Here is a 24424-nt window from a genome sequence, read left to right as displayed (position 1 = left end):
GTACTTTCAAGAGAAATCAGGAGAAATGTGCTTATTTCATCTTTTTAAAAGCAAAAAAATTGACTCATTTTTGAGCATCCGAAAAGCCAATTGTCTAAACATTTTACAAATAACTTTAAGTGAAAGAGTCATCAATTCAGTTCAGTTGCTCAGTCATGTCTGACTCTTTGTCACCCCATGGACTGCAGCATGCCAGGCCTCCCTGTCCATCACCAACTCCAGAAGTTTACTCAAACTCATGTCCATTGAGTCGGTGATGCCATCCAATCATCTCATCATCTGCTGTCCCCTTCTCCTCCCACCTTCAATCTTTCCCAGCATCAGGATCTTTTCAAATGAATCAGTTCTTTGCATCAGCTGGCCAGAGTACTGGAGTTTTAGCTTCAGCATCAGTCCTTCCAATGAATATTCAGGATTGATTTCCTTTAGGATGGACTGGTTGGATCTCCTTGCAGTCCAAGGGACTCAAGAGTCATCTACAACACCACAGTTCAAAAGCATCAATTCTTCAGCACTCAGCTTTCTTTTTAGTCAAACTCTCATATCTATGCATGACTACTGAAAAAACCATAGCTTTGACTAGATGGACCCTTGTAGGCAAAGTAATATCTCTGCTTTTTAATATGATGTCCAGGTTGGTCATAGGTTTTCTTCCAGGGAGCAAGGTCTTTTAAACTAAGTTCATGGCTGCAGTCACCATCTGCAGTGATTTTAGAGGCCCCCAAAATAAAGTCTGACACTGTTTCCATTGTTTCCCCAACTATTTGCCATGAAGTGATGGGACCAGATGCCATGATCTTCGTTTTCTGAATGTTGAGCTTTAAGCCAACTTTTTCACGCTCCTCTTTCACTTTCATCAAGAGGCTCTTTAGTTCTTCACTTTCTGACATAAGGGTGGTGTCATCCGTATATCTGAGGTTATTGATATTTCTGCTGGCAATCTTGATTCCAGCTTGTGCTTCATCCAGCCCAGCATTTCTCATGATGTACTCTGCGTAGAAGATAAATAAGCAGGGTGACAATATACAGCCTTGATGTACTCCTTTCCCTATTTGGAACCAGTCTGTTATCCCATGTCCAGTTCTAACTATTGCTTCCTGACCTGCATACAGATTTCTCAAGAGGCAGGTCAGGTGGTCTGGTATTCCCATCTCTTGAAGAATTTTCCAGAGTTTGTGGTGATCCACATAGCGGGTTGCAAAGAGTCAGACATGACTGAGCAACTGAACTGATTGAACAGACTGAACTGACATAGTCAAAGGCTTTGACATTGTCAATAAAGCAAAAATAGATGTTTTTCTGGAACTGTCTTTCTTTTTAGATAACCCAACAGATGTTGGCAATTTGATCTCTGGTTCCTCTGCCTTTTCTAAAACCAGCTTGAACATCTGGAAGTTCACGGTTCACGTATTGCTGAAACCTGGCTTGGAGAATTTTGAGCATTACTAGCATGTGAGATGAATTCAATTGTATGGTAGAGTCATCACCACAATCTTAAAAACATTTCTCTATCCACTAGTGAGCATTTTCACCTAATTTAGAACCAGCTTACCATGATCTTTCTGGATCTCTCTTTCTCTCCTTTTTCCTTTTATGTTCACTAATCTTCCCCTTTCCATTCAGAGCAAACCAACAAATCATCTTGCCTACCTTTTCCCAAAATTTCAGTGACATTTATTGAGCCTTGAGGCCCAGCTGGTAAAGCATCTGCCTGCAATGCAGGAGTCCTGGGTTTGATCCCTGGGTTGGGAAGATTCCCTGGAGAAGGGAAAGGCTACCCACTCCAGTATTCTGGCCTGGAGAATTCCAGGGACTGTATAGTCCATGGGGTCACAAAGAGTCGGACACAATTGAGGAACACTCACTTTCATTGATAGCCTGCCATGTCCCCAGCAATGCAGAATGTGCTTGGCTAAAATCTTCCTTCAGTCCTGAGCAGAGGGAAAGCTGGTAAGGCATTTCTACCTTATTGTTTAATAAGTGATACTGACTAGTTCCTAAATTAAGTCACTGATAATGATTCTTTTCAGAGTCATTTCATATTATCTTCTAAAATATTTCCATCTTAGAAGAGACCACTGTGTGCTCTAAAAGATCAGTCATTCAAAGTCATCTTTAGAAAAATAGCAACAAAATGAGATTTGGGCTCAGTGCCTTGTCTGCTCAAGTGATATGATTGACGTAATGGATTAAGCCAGTCATGCTCAAGACATCCTTCTCCTTTTTTCTCTTCATAGTACTCAGCACCCCCTGGAAAGATTTTCCCTATTTGTTTACATATCCACAGTCTTGCCACCATGCAAAGCAGGAGCTAGACTGCTCTCTTGTGAGCAGTCACTTCCCAGGGGTAAGACTGTGCTGCACTGAGATTTATGTGCCAAATTCAGTATGCTGACCCAGTAAATCTGTCCACTTTGGCACTCCACCCTCTTCCACCACAGACATGGGCTAGCTCATCAGAATCCTCCCCAGAAAGGTGTATTTCACAGTTTGGGGGAAATACTCTTTATACTTTTGTCGTTAAACTGTCTGGGGCTATAGACAGTTAAACAGTTACACAGTCCATAGACAGTTTTACAGTTAAACAGGCTATAGACAGTTTTGTCATTAAACTGTCTGAGGCTATAACATGACTGAGCATCTAAGCACAGGCAGATAACCATCTTGCTTGACAAGTAGAGACCCATTAGGGGGGGAAATGACAGAGAAAAGAAAAAGAAGAAAACAAAAACGTTGCTCCGTTGTGTCCAACTCTTTGCAACCTGATGGGCTGTAGCTGGCCAGGCTCCTCTGTCCATGGAATTCTCCCAATCAAGAATACTGGAGTGGGTTGCCATTCCTTTCTCCAGGCACTCTTCCCAACCCAGAGATCAAACCCAGGTCTCTTCCATTGCAGGCGGACTCTTTGCTGTCTGAGGCACCAGGGAAGCCCTGGTTTTACCGTTGGAGCACCTGGATTTAGCCATGCCTGAAGCCATGTTCATCCTCAGGAGTCACAGAATTCCTAAGTTGGCATGAGCCAGATTTCAGTCACTGTCAGCCGAAAGCATCTTGACTTTCTTATAAATATTTTCACTGTGATTGTAATACAAAAAAATATCAAGTGGGATTTATGGCTTGGCACGTTCAAAATCTACGAAAAGAAAATTGGATAGGAGACAGCAGAGGAAGGAGATGCTATAGAATTATTCGGTGTGTGTGTCTCATTGACAGGACCAAGCTCTCTGTTCCTGACAGTGGGCTCTGGGTTTTGCACCCTTTCGTATTCTGTATCTTTACAGTCATATCTGCCGTAGGCACTTGATGCATGGGAGTGGGGACCGGGCAATGTCGGGAAAGCAGTGACGCTAGTTGGTCTAGTAGCAAGTGTCAAGCCAGGTTCAGTCACATGTTGAAACCTTACAGACATAATTTTAGTTCCTGGGAACAAGCATGAGAGAGAAGTTCTTTGGAAGATAAGGCAAGGAATGTTCTTGGAAGGAATTGGAGACTAATGTAGCTTGATGGAAACAAACAAAAAAGCTCAGTTGGCACTCAAATCAGTTTGAGTTCATCTTTACAAGCAATAGGAACTATATCTAGCTAAATTAGGCAGAAAGAGGATTCATTACAATGGTGTTGGATGACTCACAGAATCTCTGGGTAAGCCAGCAAAGCAGGCTTGGGGCACTGAGACAGGGCCACCTGCCAAATCACAAGGTAAACGTGGTCCAGGGACGATGCCAAGCACTGCTTGTGTCTCAGACACTATCAGCTGCAGATAAAATATGGAGCTGCCACTGTCCCCAGAGTGTGTTAAATATGGTTTCTGCTTCTTTATGTCACTAGCTTCCAAAGCAACATCTGTGTGACTTTAGGGACATTGATGGGGTTGGAAGTAGAGGGCAGGCTGTGGCGTTGGACTGGCAGGGTCAAGTGCATGCGCCATGCCCTAGCTGAAAGGGATATAGGCACTGCCACCTTCTATCACAGCACATGAACTCAGCAAAATAATGCGGAGTATTCTCAGATGCAAGGACATTCAAATGATGGGTGGCCAAGAATAATGGCAAACATACCAGCCACATTAAAGTTCCATGTGGGCAGTGACGAAGGGTGTAGGCTTTGGGATAAAACGGCCTACATTCAAGTTCAGAGTCTGATACTTCCTTGCTCTTTAATTTCTCTAAGCCTCATTTTACTCATCTAAAAACGGAGATAAGAATAGAACCTAGCCCAGAGCTGGTGTCAGGACTGAGAAAGGCAATGCTCACGTGAGGAGGAATTTATCATCCTGAGAATGCCTGGCCGGTCCCCTTCTTCGTCTGCTAAAGGTGATTCCGTTGGTGGCTTCTTAGTTTATTTTGCTCCCATATCTTCCAAGGAATGCGTGTTATTGTCATAGCTGTCCCTAGAGCTTTTGTGATACAGAATTGGGATAGAAGATCAGGAGGAATATAACTAAGATGTGCCTATGCTAGGACAAAGAGAAGAGAAGAAATTTTCAAGAATTTTGGAGAAGAGAAAGACTAGAGATATGACTATACTAGGAAAGTGGATAGGAGGGAAAGGGGCTTTTAATAGTATTGCCTTTAAAATGATAGGGGACTTGCCAGGTGGTCCAGTGGTTAAGACTCCATACTTCCAATGCATGAGGCATGGAGCTTCATTCCTGGTTGGAGAACTAAGATCCCACATGCCATGTCGTGTGGCCAAAAAAATAAAATAAAAACATAAACAGATGGAAAATCTTATACACATAATTGTACATATTGGATATAATCTCTTATGGTATTGAGGAAATTCTAGTCATGCGTATGGTAATTTTATAATTGTGATGGCTGGCCATGTTTCTTTTAGGTAACACTGCCTTAAGAGTGAATTAAGTGGACCCTAGAGTCTGTCAGAACTGTATCAAAAAGACAGAGAAAGAGTGACAAGATGCAAGCAGTCACTTGAGCTATTGAACCAGAACTTCATGAACTCCGCTGAGGGAGAACAGGCTTGATGCCAAACCTCGAGGCAATACTGAGCTGAATCTGCTGACAGCCGACTGCAGTGCCTTCATCGATATCTTCCCTCTTCCATCTAGAAAGCAAAGCTCTGTTATGAGCTGAACTGTGCCCCCTGCCCTCTCCCATTCCTATGTTGAAGTCCCAACCCTCAGTACCTCAGAATGTGACTTATTCAAAGCTAGAACCTTCAATGTAGTAATTAAGGTAGCATGAGGAGGTATGTGTGTGTCCTAGTCCAGGAGGTTTGAAGGAAGAGATGATATCACAGAGAGACATAGTAGAGGGTAAATCATGTGAAGCCATCAGAAGATATCTACCTACAAGCCAAAGAAAAAGATCCTCAGAAGAAACCAACCCTGTGGACACCGCCACCTTGAACTTCTAGCCTCTAGAACTGTGAGGAAATAAATTTCTGTTGTTTAAATCATCCATCTGTGGTCCTTGCTATGGCAGCCCTACCAAACAACTACACCTGTAAGTCAGTATCACCCAAGTTCAGAGCATCCTTGGTGAGCCCCATTGTACCAGCCAATGTGCTTAGGAGGCAGGGGGCAGATGCTCAGTAAGTACTGAGGTGTTACCTTGAGGTGTTACCCAGGTTGGTAAATGTCCATCTGGAGAAATAATCCAGAAGCTGTTAAATGGTAGAAATGAATTTGGCAATATTCTCTAATCATCATCATCATCAAGTAATACAATAACTTTTTTGTCTTTTCTTTAAGTCACTAAGTAAAAACTATTAACAGCCAATAGCTATTGAAAGTTTTAGCATACTAGATGCTGTTAATTTGCTATATTAACTGATTTAATGTTTATAACCACCCAATTTATATTCAGATGTTGAAATATTCAGTTTTTGTGAGTACGATCAGAACTATGATTATATTCTGATGTTAAACCCTATGTACAGATGAATAGGTGAGACACAGAGAATTGAGGTAATTTCCCCAAGTTCCCAAAGCAGTGATTGGCAGAGCCTAGCTATGACTCTAGCTCCAATGTCTGCACTCTTTCTTATACTGCCTTACCATACAATATGCTTCTTATAAGATATCTAGAAAATATTAAAAGAAATATAAAGAAAAAGCACCAAGAGTGTCTCCGAGTTTGTATGTGCACTTGGGTGACCTTGTAAACCTAGAAAGTAATCCTCTTGCTTTCTGCTGCTTGAATCCTTGACCTTTCAGAGGTAAATATTGTGAATGATCTTTGGCCTTAATAAATATCAATGTGAGACATTTTTAAAAAATTTAAGCCAAAAGACATTAATGTGACTATTCCTTCAATAACGGTCAATGTTAGAGGAAAAACTATTATTTGCTGAGCTTTAATGATCCTCCCATGTAAACCAATTCTTTCGTCATCCTTTCCTTGATATGAACATCCTCATTATTAGTGTGAATAAGATTAGCATCCTAATCATACATTTGCACAAAGACCTCTTTTTCACTTTTTTCCCACCCATGGTTTTCAGTATTTGGCAATCTTGGTGCTGAGAGTCAGAGTCTGAAAGCCACTCTGGACCCCCCACCTCCTTTATTCACAACTTCCCACAGTTCCCAGTGGCCATAGATAGGTCCTTAGGCCTTGTCTATCATAGATTTCTTTCTGGAGTGCATGAGGAGTGACCCAGATTTTTTAAAATGCCTACAGTCTCCTTTGAAATCGCAGTTACTTCAAAGGAAGGATTTGTTATGGAGAACACAAACAAACTATTTCATCTGGGAGCTACTCAGAGATTTTATAATTTGCCATTAAATAGGATTCTTAGCACTGGCAAGAGAAGGCATTCTGCCACAGTGAACTGCTTCAAACGATCAGAGTTCATCATCACGTGGACTAAGAAAGTAGAAGTAATCTTACCCTCCATCTAACAAGTAAATCAGACAGAATGTGTTATAATACAACTCAAGCATGCTAAAGCAGGTTGTGATAGAAGATAAGATCTTCGTGATATACTGAAATCACTGCTAATTCTTCCAAGTCATTGGTCAAGTGATTTTTTTCTAGTACTACGTGAGAGCAAAAAAACCTATTTCTAAATTCCTTTTGGAAGTGGGATATTAAAAAATATTACCCATCTTATTGGAAATTTTGTTAGTCTCTTTCTGGGACACTCTTTGACTTAAAACAGCATAATATACCCTGCAGACAGATCAAATTCAAAGAGTGGGACTTTTTAATCTTCATCTACCCAACTGTGTTGGGAATAGTACCTTGAATTCATTGTGTTTTCAAATTAAATTTAAATCCATAAATTTCTTATGCATGTGGTACAAAACAATCCACGCCATGATATGTATTTGTTAAATATTTGTGCTGTGCTTGCTGGAAATCACAAAAGGCAAGGTTGTTGTTCTTGACTCATACAAAGAGATTTGTTAGTGAAAAATTAGGGTTTAAAAAGACCAAACAGGGAAAAAATAATTATACCCCATTTGGAACTCAAGCACGTTGTTTGCACACAGACTGCATTAAAATAAAAATCTGAGTCATTGCTAGCTAGTATACACACCTTCAAATTGTATTTAGTATTTTACATTGATTTTAATATTCCTAACAGCTTCATTGTTTTTGCTTTGGCTCCACCCCTTCATTCTTTCTGGAGTTATTTCTCCACTCATCTCCAGTAGCATATTGGGCACCTACCGACCTGGGGAGTTCCTCTTTCAGTGTCCTATCATTTTGCCTTTTCATACTGTTCATGGAGTTCTCAAGGCAAGAATACTGAAGTGGTTTGCCATTCCCTTCTCCAGTGGACCACATTCTGTCAGACCTCTCCACCTTGACCTGCCCATCTTGGATGGCCCCACATGGCATGGCTTAGTTTCATTGAGTTAGACAAGGCTGTGGTCATGTAATTAGATTGACTAGTTTTCTGTGATTATGGTTTGTGTGTCTGCCCTCTGATGCCTCTCTCAACACCTACCATCTTACTTGGGTTTCTCTTACCTTGGACGTGGGGTATCTCTTCACAGCTGCTCCAGCAAAGTGCAGCCGCTGCTCCTTACCTTGGATGAGGGGTATCTCCTCACAGCCACCCCTCCTGACCTTGAACTTGGAGTAGCTCCTCTCAGCCCTCCTGCGCCCATGCAGCCACCGCTCCTTGGATGTGGGGTAGCTCCTCTTGGCTGCTGCCCCTGACCTCAGATGTGGGATAGCTCCTCTCGGCCGCCACCCAACAAAGGTCCATATAGTCAAGGCTATGGTTTTTCCAGTGGTCATGTATGGATATGAGATTTGCACTCTGAAAAAGCTGAGCTCTGAAGAACTGATGCTTTTGAACTGTGGTGTTGAAGAAGACTCAGAGAGTCGCTTGGACTGCAAGGAGATCCAACCAGTCCATTCTAAAGGAGATCAGTCCTGGGTGTTCATTGGAAGGACTGATGCTAAAGCTGAAACTCCAGTACTTTGGCCACCTCATGTGAAGAGTTGACTCATTGGAAAAGACTCTGATTCTGGGAGGGATTGGGGGCAGGAGGAGAAGGGGACAACAGAGGATGAGATGGCTGGATGGCATCACCAACTCGATGGACATGGGTTTGGGTGAACTCTGGGAGTTGGTGATGGACAGGGAGGCCTGGCGTGCTGCAATTAAGGGGTCACAAAGAGTCAGACACGACTGACCGATTGAACTGAACTGAACCGAACTGAACTGAACTGAACGGCTTCACTGGGGCTTCCCAGGTGGCTCAGGAGTAAGAATCTACCTGCAGTGGAAGAGACATGGATTTGATCCCTGAGTTGGAAACATCCCCTGGAAAAGGAAATGGCAACCCACTCCAGTATTCTTGCCTGGAGAATCCCACGGACAGAGGAGCATGAAGGGCTACAGTCTATAGGATTGCACAGAGTCAGACACAACTGAAGTAACTCAGCACACACGCACCCATTATTTAGGATACTCTGGTTATTTGCAAGCTGCTGAAGAAGGTAAAAATGTGAATATGGTTGCTTACAAAACTAATTTATTCTAAGGCCCAGCTAGTCAACAAATCCCTGCTCTGGCATGGGCTTGGTAGTGTGGATAATCTCCGGTGTTGCATCATCCACTGTGATGTTGTTACAGAGCCCCTACACCCTTGCCTTTTATCCCTAGAAACACAGCATATTTCCTGGCAAGAGACCATCATCCTAAAAGTTGAGAGGCAAATACAGCCTTTTTTCCTACACTTGATGGCACCTCTTAATCTCCATATCCCCATTACTCTCTATAATTCCTTTTGCTGTACCCAGGAGGAATCAGGAACAGAGAGAACTTTTATGATAATGAAACACTTGCATACTCTCCAATTTCAAAACACTTCCAGTCAACTAAAGAAGCAGCATGGTATAGTGAATTTGAATCTTGACTGTGCTATTTACCAGCTTTTTTATTTTGGAAAACTTCCACATCTTGTATGCAAAATGGGGTTAGTAATAACTGCTTTCAGCCATTTTTGGAATGATGGCCAGTGTAACTGAAGTACCTAGTTGTTCCTGGCCAGAGAAGGCAATGGCACCCCACTCCAGTACTCTTGCCTGGAAAATCCCATGGACAGAGGAGCCTGGTAGGCTGCAGTCCATGGGATCGTGAAGAGTCGGACATGACTGAGCAACTTCCCTTTCACTTTTCACTTTCATGCATTGGAGAAGGAAATGGCAATCCACTCCAGTGTTCTTGCCTGGAGAATCCCAGGGACAGGGGAGCCTGGTGGGCTGCTGTCCATGGGGTTGCACAGGGTCGGACACGACTGAAGTGACCTAGCAGTAGCAGTGGTCCCTGGCACATGAAAAGTACTCAACAAATGGCCACATATTATTTCTAAGGGTATCAGAAAAAGTATAGGACACAAGGCAAATAACAAATAATTTTAAAGTATTTTCAGTATATTGCATGGGGCATAGTTAAATTAACTTCATTTTTATTTGCTAAACTCGACAACCCTAATTATTTCATTTGATCTTTGGGATGGCCATGGAAGTAGGTATTGTTCACATGTCACAGGTAAGAACACAAATGCAAAAAAATAAGTGATGTAAAATCATCATAAACATAAGTAGTAAAACCTGTTGCATTTTAACACAGGTTTGGGATTTGTTTTTTCTCAAAAAGAATGTTCTTTTGTGTTTTATGTCTTTTACTTCCCTCTCTCTTTACCCTCAGTTCACCCGCACAAAGTTACCACAACCACCTAAACATGGATACTCTATGTATGGACTGTCCACATGGACAGAGAATAAGGGGGAGCATGGGGGACTTCCCTGGAGGTCCAGTGGTTAAGACTCCATGCTTCCACTGCAGGGGGCACAGGTTCAATATCTGGTAGGAGAACTAACATTCTGCATGCCACATGGTGAGGCAGCCCCAAATAAAGGGGGTGGCATGAGACTGAGGTACATGTGGTAGAGTAAGAGATCAAACAAAATCTCCAAAGAGGAGAACTGTCTTTAAACACAAAGGCTGAGAAACTTTACTTCAATTTAAAAATAAAAGCAAAACACAAGGGTTGAGATGAATTAAAAAGAAAGTAGATTTTAATTCTATTATTACTTAATATTGATAGTTCTAGTTCAGTAGCACAGTTGTGTCTGACTCTTTGCGACCCCATGGACTGCAGCATGCCAGACTTTCCTGTCCATCACCAACTCCCGAAATTTGCTCAAACTCATGTCCATCGAGTCTGTGATGCCATCCAATCATCTCATCCTCTTTTGTCCCCTTCTCTTCCTGCCTTCAATCTTTCCCAGCATCAGGGTCTTTTCTAATGAATCAGTTCTTCGCATCAGGTGGCCAAAGTATTGGCGCTTCAGCTTCAGCATCAGTCTTTCCAGTGAATATTCAGGACTAATTTCCTTTAGGATTATTCAGGACTGATTTCCTTTAGGATGGACTGGTTGGATCTCCTTGCAGTTCAAGGGACTCTCAAGAGTCTTTTCCAACATCACAGTTCAAAAGCATCAATTCTTTGGTTCTCAACTTTCTTTATAATCCAACTCACACCCATACATGACTACTGGAAAAACCATAGCTTTGACTAGATGGACTTTTGTTGGCAAAGTAATGTATCTGCTTTTTAATATGTTGTCTAGGTTGGTCATAGCTTTTCTTCCAAGAAGCAAGAGTCTTTTAATTTCATGGTTGCAGTCATTTTAGAGCCCCCAAAAATAAAGTCTGTCACTGTTTCCATTGTTTCTCCATCTAATTGCCATGAAGTGATGAGACCAGATGCCATTATCTTCATTTTCTGAATGTTGAGTTTTAAGTCAACTTTTTCACTCTCCTCTCTCACTTTCATCAAGAGGTTTTTTAGTTCTTTGCTTTCTGCCATAAGGGTGGTATCATCTTCATACCTGAGGTTATTGATATTTCTCCTGGCAATCTTGATTCTAGCTTGTGCTTCATCCAGCCCGGCATTTCACACAATGTACTCTGCATATAAGTTAAATAAGAAGGGTGACAATATACAGCCTTGACATACTCCTTTCCCAATTTGGAACCAGTCTATTAGTAGCTTTCAGGGGCTTCCCTGGTGACAGACAGTAAAGAATCTGCCTGCAATGCAGAAAACCTGGGTTTGATCCTTGGATCAAGAAGATCTTGTGGAGAAAGGAATGGCTACTCACTCCTGTATTCTTCCATGGAGAATTCCATGGACAGAAGAGTGGAGTGGGGGGTTACAGTCCGTGGGGTTGCAAAGAGTCAGACACAATTGAGTGACTAACACCAACAAAACATAGTAACTTTCTGGCAATATCTATTAAGGCTCTACTTACTAGAAGGTGCATATGAAGTAGTGAGCTCCCTCAAGGTAGATGTGAAGTTTGGGGTCAGAAGATACCATAGATACCCCATTAAGATCCACAAAGTCAGGAATCAGGATTTGTTGTATCTTACCAACATATATTTCCCACTTGTCTCACTTTTTCTGTGTCTTGTTCCTCATGGTTTATCAGCAACTTCATCAGTGACTGATGAAGATAAAGCTCAAACTAAGTAATGTCAACTAACACACCATTACAGCTGAGGTTTAGGTTATGGGAGAGATTTCGCTAAGCCAGGTCAGAGTTACAATAACCATCAAGAGTTGGCCTTATTGATAATGATATTATAGGAGGTAGGAGAAGAACTTCAAAATCAGCTTTGAATTTCAGGGATGCACCAATTAAAAAACATCCACCATAATGTAGAGGTCAAGAGGGATAAATCTCCTGATCCTCAAGGTAGGGAAGCTCCACATAGTGTCATCTCCATAAAGTATTCTGCCCTCCATTTTTTAAGGTCTCTTGAGAAGAACTTTGATTTGTTTCAGCCAGCACACCAAAGACTTTTTCCTGTTGTGAATATATACTCAGAAAAAATGTAACGCACTGATGCTGTGCAAGTGCTGCACTCAATATGCCAGCAAATGTGGAAAACTCAGCAGTGGCCACAGGACTGGAAAAGGTCAGTTTTCATTCTAATCCCAAAGAAAGGCAATGCCAAAGAATGCTCAAACTACCACACAATTGCACTCATCTCACACACTAGTAAAGTAATTCTTAAAATTCTCCAAGCCAGGCTTCAACAATATGTGAACCGTGAACTTCCTGATGTTCAAGCTGGTTTTAGAAAAGGCAGAGGAACCAGAGATCAAAATGCCAACATCCACTGGATCATCAAAAAAGCAAGAGAGTTCCAGAAAAACATCTATTTCTGCTTTATTGACTACGCCAAAGCCTTTGACTGTGTGGATCACAAGAAACTGGAAAATTCTGAGAGAGATGGGAATACCAGACCACCTGACCTGCCTCTTGAGAAATCTGTATGCAGGTCAGGAAGCAACAGTTAGAACTGGACATGGAATGACAGACTGGTTCCAAATAGGAAGAGGAGTGAGTCAAGGCTGTATATTGTCACCCTGCTTATTTAACTTCTATGCAGAGTACATCATGAGAAACACAAGCTGGAATCAAGATTGCCGGGAGAAATATCAATAACCTCAGATATGCAGATGACACCACCCTTATGGCAGAAAGTGAAGAGGAACTCAAAAGCCTCTTGATGAAAGTGAAAGAGGAGCGTGAAAAAGTTGGCTTAAAGCTCAACATTCAGAAAACAAAGATCATGGCATCCGGTCCCATCACTTCATGGGAAATAAGTGGGGAAACAGTGGAAACAGTGTCAGACTTTATTTTGGGGGGCTCTAAAGTCACTGCAGATGGTGACTGCAGCCATGAAATTAAAAGATGCTTACTCTTTGGAAGAAAAGTTATGGCCAACCTAGATAGCATATTCAAAAGCAGAGACATTACTTTGCCGACTAAGGTCCGTCTAGTCAAGGCTATGGTTTTTCCAGGAGTCATGTATGGATGTGAGAGTTGGACTGTGAAGAAGGCTGAGCTCCAAAGAATTGATGCTTTTGAACTGTGGTGTTGGAGAAGACTCTCGAGAGTCCCTTGGACTGCAAGGAGATCCAACCAGTCCATTCTGAAGGAGATTAGCCCTGGGATTTCTTTGGAAGGAATTATGCTATAGCTGAAACTCCAGTACTTTGGCCACCTCATGAGAAGAGTTGACTCATTGGAAAAGACTCTGATGCTGGGAGGGATTGAGGGCAGGAGGAGAATGGGACGACAGAGGATGAGATGGCTGGATGGCATCACGGACTCGATGGACATGAGTCTGAGTGAACTCCGGGAGTTGGTGATGGACAGGGAGGCCTGGCGTGCTGCAATTCATGGGGTTGCCAAGAGTCAGACATGACTGAGTGACTGAACTGAACTGAACTGAACATTTATATATGGTGTTAATTTGAGTGCCTGAAACTTGTACTTACTCATAGAGAGAACCGAGTCCTATATGTCTTCAAATTACCACTGCACCCAGGAGGCCCACACTGCTTTTTCTGGAGTGCATTTTGCTGACATTTTCACAACTATTCCCACTGCCTCTTTTACTGTACAGTGGTATATTTTTCTGTATATTTTAATTTTTATTTTTATTGATTTACTTGGAGTGCTAGAGAGGCTGAACTTGGGGTATGATTTTTAATCTGTATGAAAATACTTCCCTTTCCATATTTATGAGATTCTTACTTGGCATCTCTGAGAAGGAAATCACTATACAGTGTGGAAAATGCTTTCAGCAACCCAAAGAATGACAGGCCAGTTGGCCCCCAAAACTCTGCTTATTGACAACACCTGCTATCTCAGCTCATGTCTGCACACCTGGACTGGAAATAGCCGCCATGAAATTTCAATTGTTTACTCTGCAATAAATCTGCAAACTGCTTAGCTCAAGATCTAGAGTTTTCTCAAAGCAGCATTTCTCAAACTGTGGACCATGGACCCCCTGCATTACGCTCATCTGAGGTGCTTAGAGAGAAGGCAATTTCTGGGCCCCTGCTGCAGACCTCTTACTGAATCAGAATCTGTAGTTGACAACAATGAGTCTTTAAACCCTCACCTTAGGGCACTTCCCTGGCAGTCCAGTAGGTAAGACTCCATGTTCGCAAAGCAGGGAGTTCAGTGGCTGAGTCCTTGTCAGAGAACTGAAACCCCATAAGCGGTAACTAAGCCCTTGCACCACAGTGACCACTGTGCAGGCCTGGGTGCTAAGTCGCTTCAATGGTGTCCAACTCTGTGTGACCCTATGGACTATGGCCTGCCAGGCTCTTCTGTCCATGGGATTCTCCAGGTAAGAATATTGGAATGGGGTGCCATGCCTTCCTCCAGGAGATCTTGCCAACTCAGGGAACCTGCACTGGCAGGCGGGTTCTTTACCACTAGTGCCACCTGGGACTCCCACAATGAAGATGAAGTGCAGCCAAAAGAAACTTTGCCTTAGAAATTGTACAAATGTGACCTGAACTGAACTTTATGACTTTTCCTGAGTTGAGCAATCAGTACAGTGTGGCTACTTACTGCCTGTGATTTCATCGTTTCCCTGCCTCCTCTGGCCCACGCCCCTGAGTGGAAGGAGCTATATAGTGATCATGTCTGAGAGGAACACTGAGCAGCTCCGAGGACCCAGGCTGGGTGAGGCCAGCAGTCTGTCAGCTTCATCAAGGCCAGTACTGATGTGCGTGATTCTATTGCATCTCTATACTGGGTTCAGTACCTGCGGGACCATCTGGTTCAGCTGCCTCCACTTACCTTACACCTGTGGAGAGAGACACCCTGTGCGCTCTGTGCTCAAGTCACTCAGACTCGGTGACCCCATGAACTGTAACCTACCAAGCTCCTCAGTCCATGGGATTTTCCAGACAAGAATACTGGAGTGGGTTGCTATGCCCTCCTTCAGGGGATCTTCCTGACCCAGGGATCAAACCTGCATCTCTTGCGTCTCCTGCATTGGCAGATGGTTTCCTTACCACCGCACTACCTGGGAAGCCCATGGAAGGAGACATTAATTCTTCTCACATACATTAATTCTTCTCACAACAACAAGAATTGCAGAAAACTTACTTAAAAAGTAACTTAACCGTGAATATGTATGCCAATTCATTGAAACTACAAATTGAATATCCTGTGGTATTTCTATTAACTTTCAATTCCTCCTCATTGGGAATCAGTAAAATCATTAGTCAGAGATGTTTAAAGGAATTATCTTTTTCCTGGTCTGGTCTGGGTCTTCTTTTTCCCCATTTGTCTGGCACCTGCACGTTGCCCTGATCCTCTTCTATTTTAGGCTAGTCCTGCTGGAATGGTCATTTCCTCATTAGATGACATTTAATGCCAGCATCCCAACATTTCCAGGCTTCCTATAATAGCTCAAAGCCTGGCTCTCAGACACGGCAACTGTTCAATTGAATTTCTGTGGTCTATCTCACTCCCTAATTACACAGAATTAAAGTGGTTCCCTCAGGGTCCCGATCTCTCTGAAAAATGCCTCTCCACAGAGGAAAATAAGCGGTTCACAGTCTACTCCTCAGCTCTGAGCCTCCTGCAGATTGCCTGTCACTGGTTCAGGGAGGCTGTGTGTTCCCTCAGTCTGGCAGGTAAGAAGACCTTCTAAATTGAGCTTCCCTCCCGTGGCCTGGGAAAATTCTCTATCTGCACAAAAACGCTCGCATTGTATCGTATTTTCTGTGACCAAACACTCTCAAAGGCACTTGAGGTGATCCTGCCTCTATCGTGTGGACTATCCTACCAACGTCTGCATAAGCCTCCCAGCCTGTTTACAGGTGGGAGATAAAGGGACTGCTCCCTTCTCAAAGCGCACAGCCATCCTGTCGTGCTCCCAGACGGGACAGGAACGTGGGAATTGGGGGAAGCAGGAGTTCATGGATACATCTTTGTCTAGTAAGTGTTACACCTTCATGGAGCAGCCAGGAGATAAGGCTCAGGGTCTCACATTATCTCCAGAGAAGATCGTGCTCCTGTTTGCCGTGTGAGTGGCGAAGAACTCACCATCCAGGGTATAAGTAATAGGAGGTTTGGATGCTAAGGAAGAGGCCATCGAGGAGGAGGAGCCTCTCCCCTTCTCTCTTGGCAATGAGGACCGTAAATGACCACCTAACTTCAAATAGTGATAATCATGGGTGGGAAGAACTAGAATTTTCATCAAAACTTAAGCCATGATTGTCTTCAGGTGATAAAAATAACAATGAATAGAAACATGGACTCTTACTGGGTACATTGTTAGTATTTGATGGGTTTTGTAATGAAGTCCTCCAAAGCAAGAAGTTGAATTTTAAACTGTTCTTGGATTTTGTTCAAATTCCATTTTCAAAAGGATGCAGTGCTAACTACAAGATTTTAATCACTCCAGAAAACTTGCTCTCAAAAATGGTCTATTCCTAAAGGAAAACATTTTATAATGAAAGGTGATAAAGTGCTGTAATTGCATGAAATGAGAATTTTCTAGTCAATTTGGGCAGAAAAATTGAATCGAGCTGGAAAATCTGTGCTGTAAATCTTCAATCCTCCAACTAAATAAAACAGCAGCAGAGATGTTTACATTTTACTGTTTCTTGTTTGTTACTAGAATTATTTTGATGATACTACATAGGCCTGAATTATCCAAACCTGATTTACTAGAATGACCTTTCTCAGAGAAAGAATAAAAGTATTATCCTTATGATTTTTTTAAAATGGATTTAACTGAAGAAATCTCAGGCTCCCTTGATTCAATATATTCATTTGTTTATTCAATAAATAATTACTTGATCAGGATGTGGGCTAGCCAGCACATATAATGAACATTCCTTTTCTTTAGTCTTTGGATCAAACACCTATACAGGCTTACAGAAACATTTCCAAAGATGAAGATGCTTGTCAAGTAAAATTAAGTTTCTCTCCCATCTCATCTTAAATGGGTGTTAATAACACTTTGTATCCCACTGAAAATTTCAAGTGATTCCTTCTATACTTTATTTAAATAATCATATGTACATGTATTTATCATTTTCTTTATACTATTCATAAGATAAATAACAATATGTATATGCATATTATTCTATAACTTTTTCACTCTTATTATATACTGAATGATATCCAAGACAAGGTACAGAGGATATGCCTTGCTATTTTCCTTTACTACGTGGAATTCAATAGACTAAAATTTCATCATTTAAAAATTCAATCATTGCCTTGTTGACAGGTCTTGGGATTTTTTTTCCAGCTTTTGTAAATAAGAAAACTGCCACAATAAATGTTCTTTAATGTATATATTTATATGCAATTTTTTTCTACTTTATATATTGTCAGAAGTATACACAGCTATGTTAAAGATATATGCATTTTCAATTTTAATAAAAATGCCAGATAACTTTTATACAAATTATGGCAATTTACAGTCATACCAACAATATATCTGAGTTCCTCATACCCTAGCTAACATTCGATATTATCATTTTTTATTTTGGAATCTAATGGTTAAGCATGATAGCTTGCCTTTTTTTTTTTTTTTTTTTGATAGCTTGCTTTTGTTTCAGTTTGTATTTCCCAGATGACAAAGGTCCATATATTTATTGGACATTTTCCCTTTCTTTTCTGTGGACTATCCTTAGGCCATTTTTCTACAGGATTGTTTATAAGCTGCTTGCACATTTGCCAGAAGCTCTTTGAAATACAATCCTTTGCTATGTTTATTGCAAGCATCTTTCCGAGACTGTTGACTTTTGACTTCTTTGATGTTTTCTTTTGCCATACTGAAGCTTTTAATTTCTATGTAGAAAAACTCTGTCAAATTTTATTATTCTCTTTTCTAAGAAGCTTACCCCCCCCAAACAATCTACACCCCAATAGTACCCAGACCGCCTCTGCATTATGTAGCCTTTACAGCTGCAAGTTCCTATGACATCTTTTGGAACCAGCCTCCAGTTTCGGGCTTTCTTCCCTCAGCCTTTTCTGTGTGGTCTCTTGCTCCACTCTGTTCTCGAAATCACTCTGGGTTTTATGTGGAGGAGGGGTTGTCTCTTTTCCCTGTGTTTTTGTTTTGTCTTTTGTTTACAGACAACGTGTTCTGTCAAAGAAGAACATAATATGGAAATATTACTGTTAGAATACTTTCAATTTATAAAAGGGCTAGAGAAAGAAAGTGCATAGTGCTAGGAGCAAAAATACAAGTGAACCAGGGTTCCATCACATGTCACCTTCTGCCACAAACACTTACTCTTACACGTCAAACTTTTACAGCACGGGACTTCCCCAGCAGTCCAGAGGTTAGAATTCTGTGATTCCACTGCCAGGTACTGGGTTCAATCCTTGACTGGGGAAATAAGATCACACAAACTGAGCAGCTTGGCCAAAAATACCCAAACAAACAAAACAGGAAAAAAAAAAAAAAGAGAGAGAGAGAGAGAAACAAACAAACAAAAAACCACTTTACAGCATTCCTATACATCCTCGGCCCTAAAATCCTTACAATAAAGCACAAGCAGCCGATGGCATTTCTCAAAGAGGACCACAATCATATCTCTCATTTCATGTGTTTCCTAGAACCCTGTTGCTCCCCCACCAAGAGGTGGGATTTAATTCCCCTTCTATTGCATCTAGGCAGATTTGTGACTCACTTGTAACCAACACCACATAGCAGATGCAACTCTGCTGGCCTTCCAAGGTTGAGTCATAAAAGGTGACATAGAATCTGCCTTCTTGGCTGAAACACTCACTCTTGAAGGTGGGATACACATCCTTGAGGTCTTCAATCATTCAGTTGCCCTGAGGCCACCGTGCAGTGAGGAAGGCTTGCAGAAGACCGCGTATATATAAAGAGAGAGATGCTCTGTCCGTCCCCAGTTGCTCCAGACCTCCCCTGACTGATCCACATGAGAGACCCTGAGCCAGACTCAACCAGCTGAGCCCTTCCTGAATGCCTGTTCTACAGACATGAAGAGTCATAAGAAAAAGTTTATTGTTTTCTTAAGTCTCTAGGTGTTGGGATGGTTTGATACACAGTCATAAATAATTAGAATGGCACTCTAGATAGTGGCAACCCTTGGAATGGGGGCGTCCATGAATTGAAATTTATTAAATACCCCTTGCCTAATTATAGGTGAAATTTTAGGCATCTGTAAGTAAGATTTTTTTTAACACAGAACTTTTTATAGGTTCCTTAAGTCACTCAGTGATTGTTTATTTTAATTCTTGGATATGATGCTGGCTCTGCTGCCTTTCCAGAAGAGTATTCCCTACATTATCACCATGTCCTCTCCTCTATTAAAAAAAAAAAAAAAAGCATAAGAAATCTGTGGGGTAAAGATCTAGAATTGAGTGCTGGGGCTGCAAGGAACAGTCTATATATTTTCTTCCGGTTCCTTTTAGCCCTTCACTCCAAGTGCCCAGGCAAAAACCCTTTCAGCAAGAGCCTAGGAGTTGTCTGTGCTATATAAGCCCCCTCAAAGGTATGAAGGAGAGTTAATATCTGTACACATCTTTCCGTAATCTTAGAGACATTCAAAACGGTGATGGCATCCATGCCTATTTTTTATTTTTTGGCTCCCATCTGCCTTTCTTCCCTCCTTCCCCTACACAACCCCATCTCCAAGGTAACCCATGGTAGCCACTTTACATGTATCCATGTGTCCTATCATTTTTTGTTGTTTCATTTTTGGTCACTTGGCTTGCCAGATCTTAGTTCCCTGACCAGGGATCGAACTCAGGGCTCCAGCAGTGGAAGCACTAAGTCCTAACCACTGGACTGCCAGGGAATTCCCTCCTGCTATATTTTAATCTGAGCTTAATTAGTGTTACACAGCCAGAGGCGCATCACAAGCATTACCATATGGAAAGCTAATGCGTGTAGTCTTGTCGTCAGCTGCCACACAGCCTAGAGCCAGCTCCAGTACCTCCATGCCTTATACTTGGACCCCACTCCCACTGCTTTTCTCTCCCTTCCCACAGAGCTTGTTTCACTTCACATCATTTGAAGCCAAGACATTGCTACTTATGTTTTCATCTCTCCAACCCTTTTTCTTTCCTTCTACCATCTTCTCCCTAGCAATGTTTACTGATGTTCTTTATATTTCTTCTCAAGGAATTTTGGCAGTCACCCAGGTAAAGGTTGGACACATGCAGGAACTCGAGACTAACTGTTGGCAAACGCCCTTATCCTTCTTGATTTGAAACAAAGACGGTGCCTTGCTGGATGGGTTCGCTGACCTCTCCCTTCAGTAAACGCTTTGCTGCTGCTTCTGTGTCCAATGCACATTCCAGAAGGCAAGTTGGAAAAACACTATTAGTTTTCCGGCTATCATTGTTCTATTGTCACCATAGCGACAGATGTTCTGTGAAATCAGCTGCTTTATTGTGAAAACAGTGTAGGTTGAAAGCTGGCCTTGGGGAAGTTGCAAAGAACATGAGATTCAATTCTGATATATTATTTTGTGGATTTTCTTTCCTATATTAGTTTTTCTTTGAAATATACTTTATTGCAAGGCAATAATATAAAAAGTCAAAGGGTCATTTTCTGAATTTCTTCAGTGGTTACTCAATTCCAATAGTATAAGAACAGGTCTTGGTGGACGCCTGAGAACAAAATCAAATATGTGCAAATTCGAAGAACTTCAGAGCAGCCAAAGAAACCATAATGGTTAATGTGTTGTGTACTGAAAGCTGAGGTGATTTCACTCTTCTGAACATTAAAATCTATTCCTGGACCAAAATTAGAAGTGAAAACACATACTTTTGAAATCTGGCACCTTTTGGGTTAACTATTGATAATTAGAATCCTGATTCAGTGTAAATGAGATATTCAGAATCCAAATGGCTGCTGATAAATCAGACTAAATAATGGCACTATCAACCTTTGAATTCACCCAAAGTTACATACATATCCAGGAGACAATAGTACAATGGGGTCAAAAGAGAGGAGTAAGAAACTGATGTTATCATCGCCAGTTTGTGCCAACAGGGAATTCTGGAGGCATGTTACCTACAAAGCATGTTTCTGCAAGTGACTAGAGTGTATCATTTGCTGAATAAGCAATCAAAGTCCAGAGGGACTTTAAAGCAGATTTGATTTCTAAGACATGAAAAATTCGTGATCTTTTGCATGAAATTCCCCAGGAAGGAATCAGGTATAAGACAAAGAAAGTTATACCTTCTGGAAACCTTAGGAATTAGAATCAAATTATTCAATAGTTAGACACAAAGTGTAGTTTCCATGTCCAGTCATGTCATTTCAACCACAAATTAGAATTTAGGTATATTGCCAAGACAAATTTATGAATTCTCAAAAAATTATGGATAGCAAGTAGAGTAGTCATACTATCAGCCTGTTTCCTTGATGCTAAATAGCATCATGTATGGCCATTAGTAAAGACATTTTAAATTAGGAAATTAGAAAACTGTGGAAATCAAAGAATGAGATGTAATGAATCTTGAGGAAAGGCAAGACTACAGTTATGTATTTATGAATCTAAATCTGACTAAGGAGACTTTCTGGGTCGATAAGGCACTAGTACCAAAAACCTGAGTTCAAATCTTGAATCTGCTTCCTACTAGCCATGGGGTTGTTTTTATCTATAACATCCACCTCTCAATGCATTGTGAGGATTAAATGGGAGAAGGCATGAAAAGGGCTTAATTCATCTCCTGGGACACAGAACTGTTATTATCGCTATTGTTGGCATCCAGCTGTATAGTCCACCCCAAAATTTTAACAGCTTTTTTCAAACCTTAGGAGTTTATAGATAATAATCAATATAGATTTTAAATCTCACTTTATTAGTGTTTGTTTTGAACTAGTATGAAAGATATACTTATTGTGCTTCACACTAATGCCAAATAAGGCCTGAAATCTATATATCTCATTGTCTGGCATTTCTGGATTAGAAATTGTTGTAGAAAATATTTGAGTTCAATCTGAAAAGAGTTTCCCTAGAGAGGCTGCAGTAATCTGAGAGATATCAGAATAAAATAGACATTGACGCACTAAGAGGAAAAGAAATTTGAAATAAACCCATGTGCATAAAATACTTATTTGCATGATAAATATTAACCCTACATTGTAGGATCATGTTGAAAGAAGATAAATGTCAATTTATTTGGAGATGAAGTTGCCTAGGATTTAAACCAACAAGTTAATATCACTGGTAAATGCTCCTTCAGCAATCTGAGGCAAAAGAAGAGTAACTGGGAAATAGTGAAGAATTATACAATTATACTACATTTGTCTAATCTAATGAAATTGACAGATAACTATTTACCTCTGAAATTGGTTTCTGAGAAATGAAAAGAACACAGGGAACATGTACAAAAATTAAATTAGCTTTGGTTAAGAGCTTTTCAAAAGGTACTTTTATTCAGAAAGCTCAGATACTTCTATCCTGAGCCTTGTTATTTCAGAACCACAATTCGTATCTGAAGCAACAGGGAAACCAATCAGGATCCTGTGGGGTCCTCTGAGGTAACAAAGCCCCTCTGTGTTTTCCATTTCTTTTTTGTAGAATACCTAGTCTCCTAGGTATTCCCTGAGTTCCAAAGAGCAAATTCAAGGAGTTACTAATTAGGGAAGTGAGGAAAGATGACAAAAGTCCATCTAGTTAAAGCTATGGTTTTCCCAGTGGTCATGTATGGATGTGAGAGTTGGACTATAAAGAAAGCTAAGCACCGAAGAATTGATGCTCTTGAACTGTGGCACTGGAGAAGACTTGAGCGTCCATTGGACTGCAAGGAGATCAAACCAGTCAATCTTAAAGGAAATTAGTCCTGAATATTCACTGGAAGGAGTGATGCTCAAGCTGAAATTCTAATACTTTAGCCACCTGATGCGAAGAACTGACTCATTAGAAAAGGCCCTGATACTGGGAAAAATTGAGGAGAAAGTAGGAGGAGAAGGGGGTGACAGAGGATGAGATGATTGTCCATTACCGACATGATGGACATGAGTGTGAGCAAGCTCCAGGAATTGATGATGGACAGGGAAACCTGGTGTGCTACAGTCCACGGGGTCACAAAGAGTTGGACAAAACTGAGCAACTGAACTGAACTGAAGTGAGGGAAGGCAGAAACAAAGGAAAAGCAATTAAGCAAGAAAAGTAGTAACAGTCCAGCAATAAAACAGAATCCTTGTTCCTCCCCAAGAGATATATCAACAATCTGACGCATGTCTTTGAGTGGTTCTGAAGGAACGAAGACCTTCACCCAGGTGGAGGTTAGTGACTATGTGACCCCAAATTGATTGGAACCAGAAGGTTGATGATTGAGTTTCCTGAAACACCACCCTTTATCTCACCACCAGCTAACCAGAAGAGAGCCATGCACGCCACAGCCCTCACCCTAGATGTTGCCTTTAAAAACCCTTCCCTGGGACTTCCCTAGTGGTCCAGTGACTGAGAATCCACCTTCCAATGCAGGGGACACAGATTCGATTCCTGGTCTGGGAAGATTCCATATGCTGTGGGGCAACTAAGCCCACGTGCCACAACCACTGGGCCCTAGAGTCCGTGCTCTGCAACAAGAGAAGCCACGGCAATGAGAAGCCCAAGCACTACAACCAGAAAGTGGCCCCAGCTTGCTGCAACTAGAGAAAGCCCACGCACAGCAACAAAGACCCAGCACAGCCGATAAATAAGTAAATACATTAAAAAAATTTAAAAAAAACTTCCCCTGAAAGCCATCAGAGAGTTTGGCTCTTTTACCTGTGAGCTGCCTGTTCTTTTTGCTGAGCCCTGCACTAAACACAGTAGTTTCCTTCACCACAACCCAGTGTCAATAAATTGGCTTTGCTGCTCAGCAGGTGGGCAGACCCAAGTTCAGTTGGTAACAACATGATTTGGAAACAATAGACCTCAGACCTTTCAAACATTACTGTTTTCTAAAGACTTCCCTGAATGTCCTCTGGATCATACACCCTACTCATAAGAAAACATCTTTGGCATTTTCTTCTGTCACATCAGATTTGGAAAGACTGAAGGGGAAATATTCAGGGAAGAGACTGGAGGTGCAGGTCTATCTCTAGTTCTTGTTACCCGAGATGCTTCACTGTCTCCTTGCGTCACTGGACGGGACACTCCCTTCCT

The sequence above is a fragment of the Ovis canadensis genome, chromosome 8 (assembly GCF_042477335.2).
Source record: "Ovis canadensis isolate MfBH-ARS-UI-01 breed Bighorn chromosome 8, ARS-UI_OviCan_v2, whole genome shotgun sequence".
Classification (NCBI taxonomy): Eukaryota; Metazoa; Chordata; class Mammalia; order Artiodactyla; family Bovidae; genus Ovis; species Ovis canadensis.
This window is presented reverse-complemented; position numbering follows the sequence as displayed.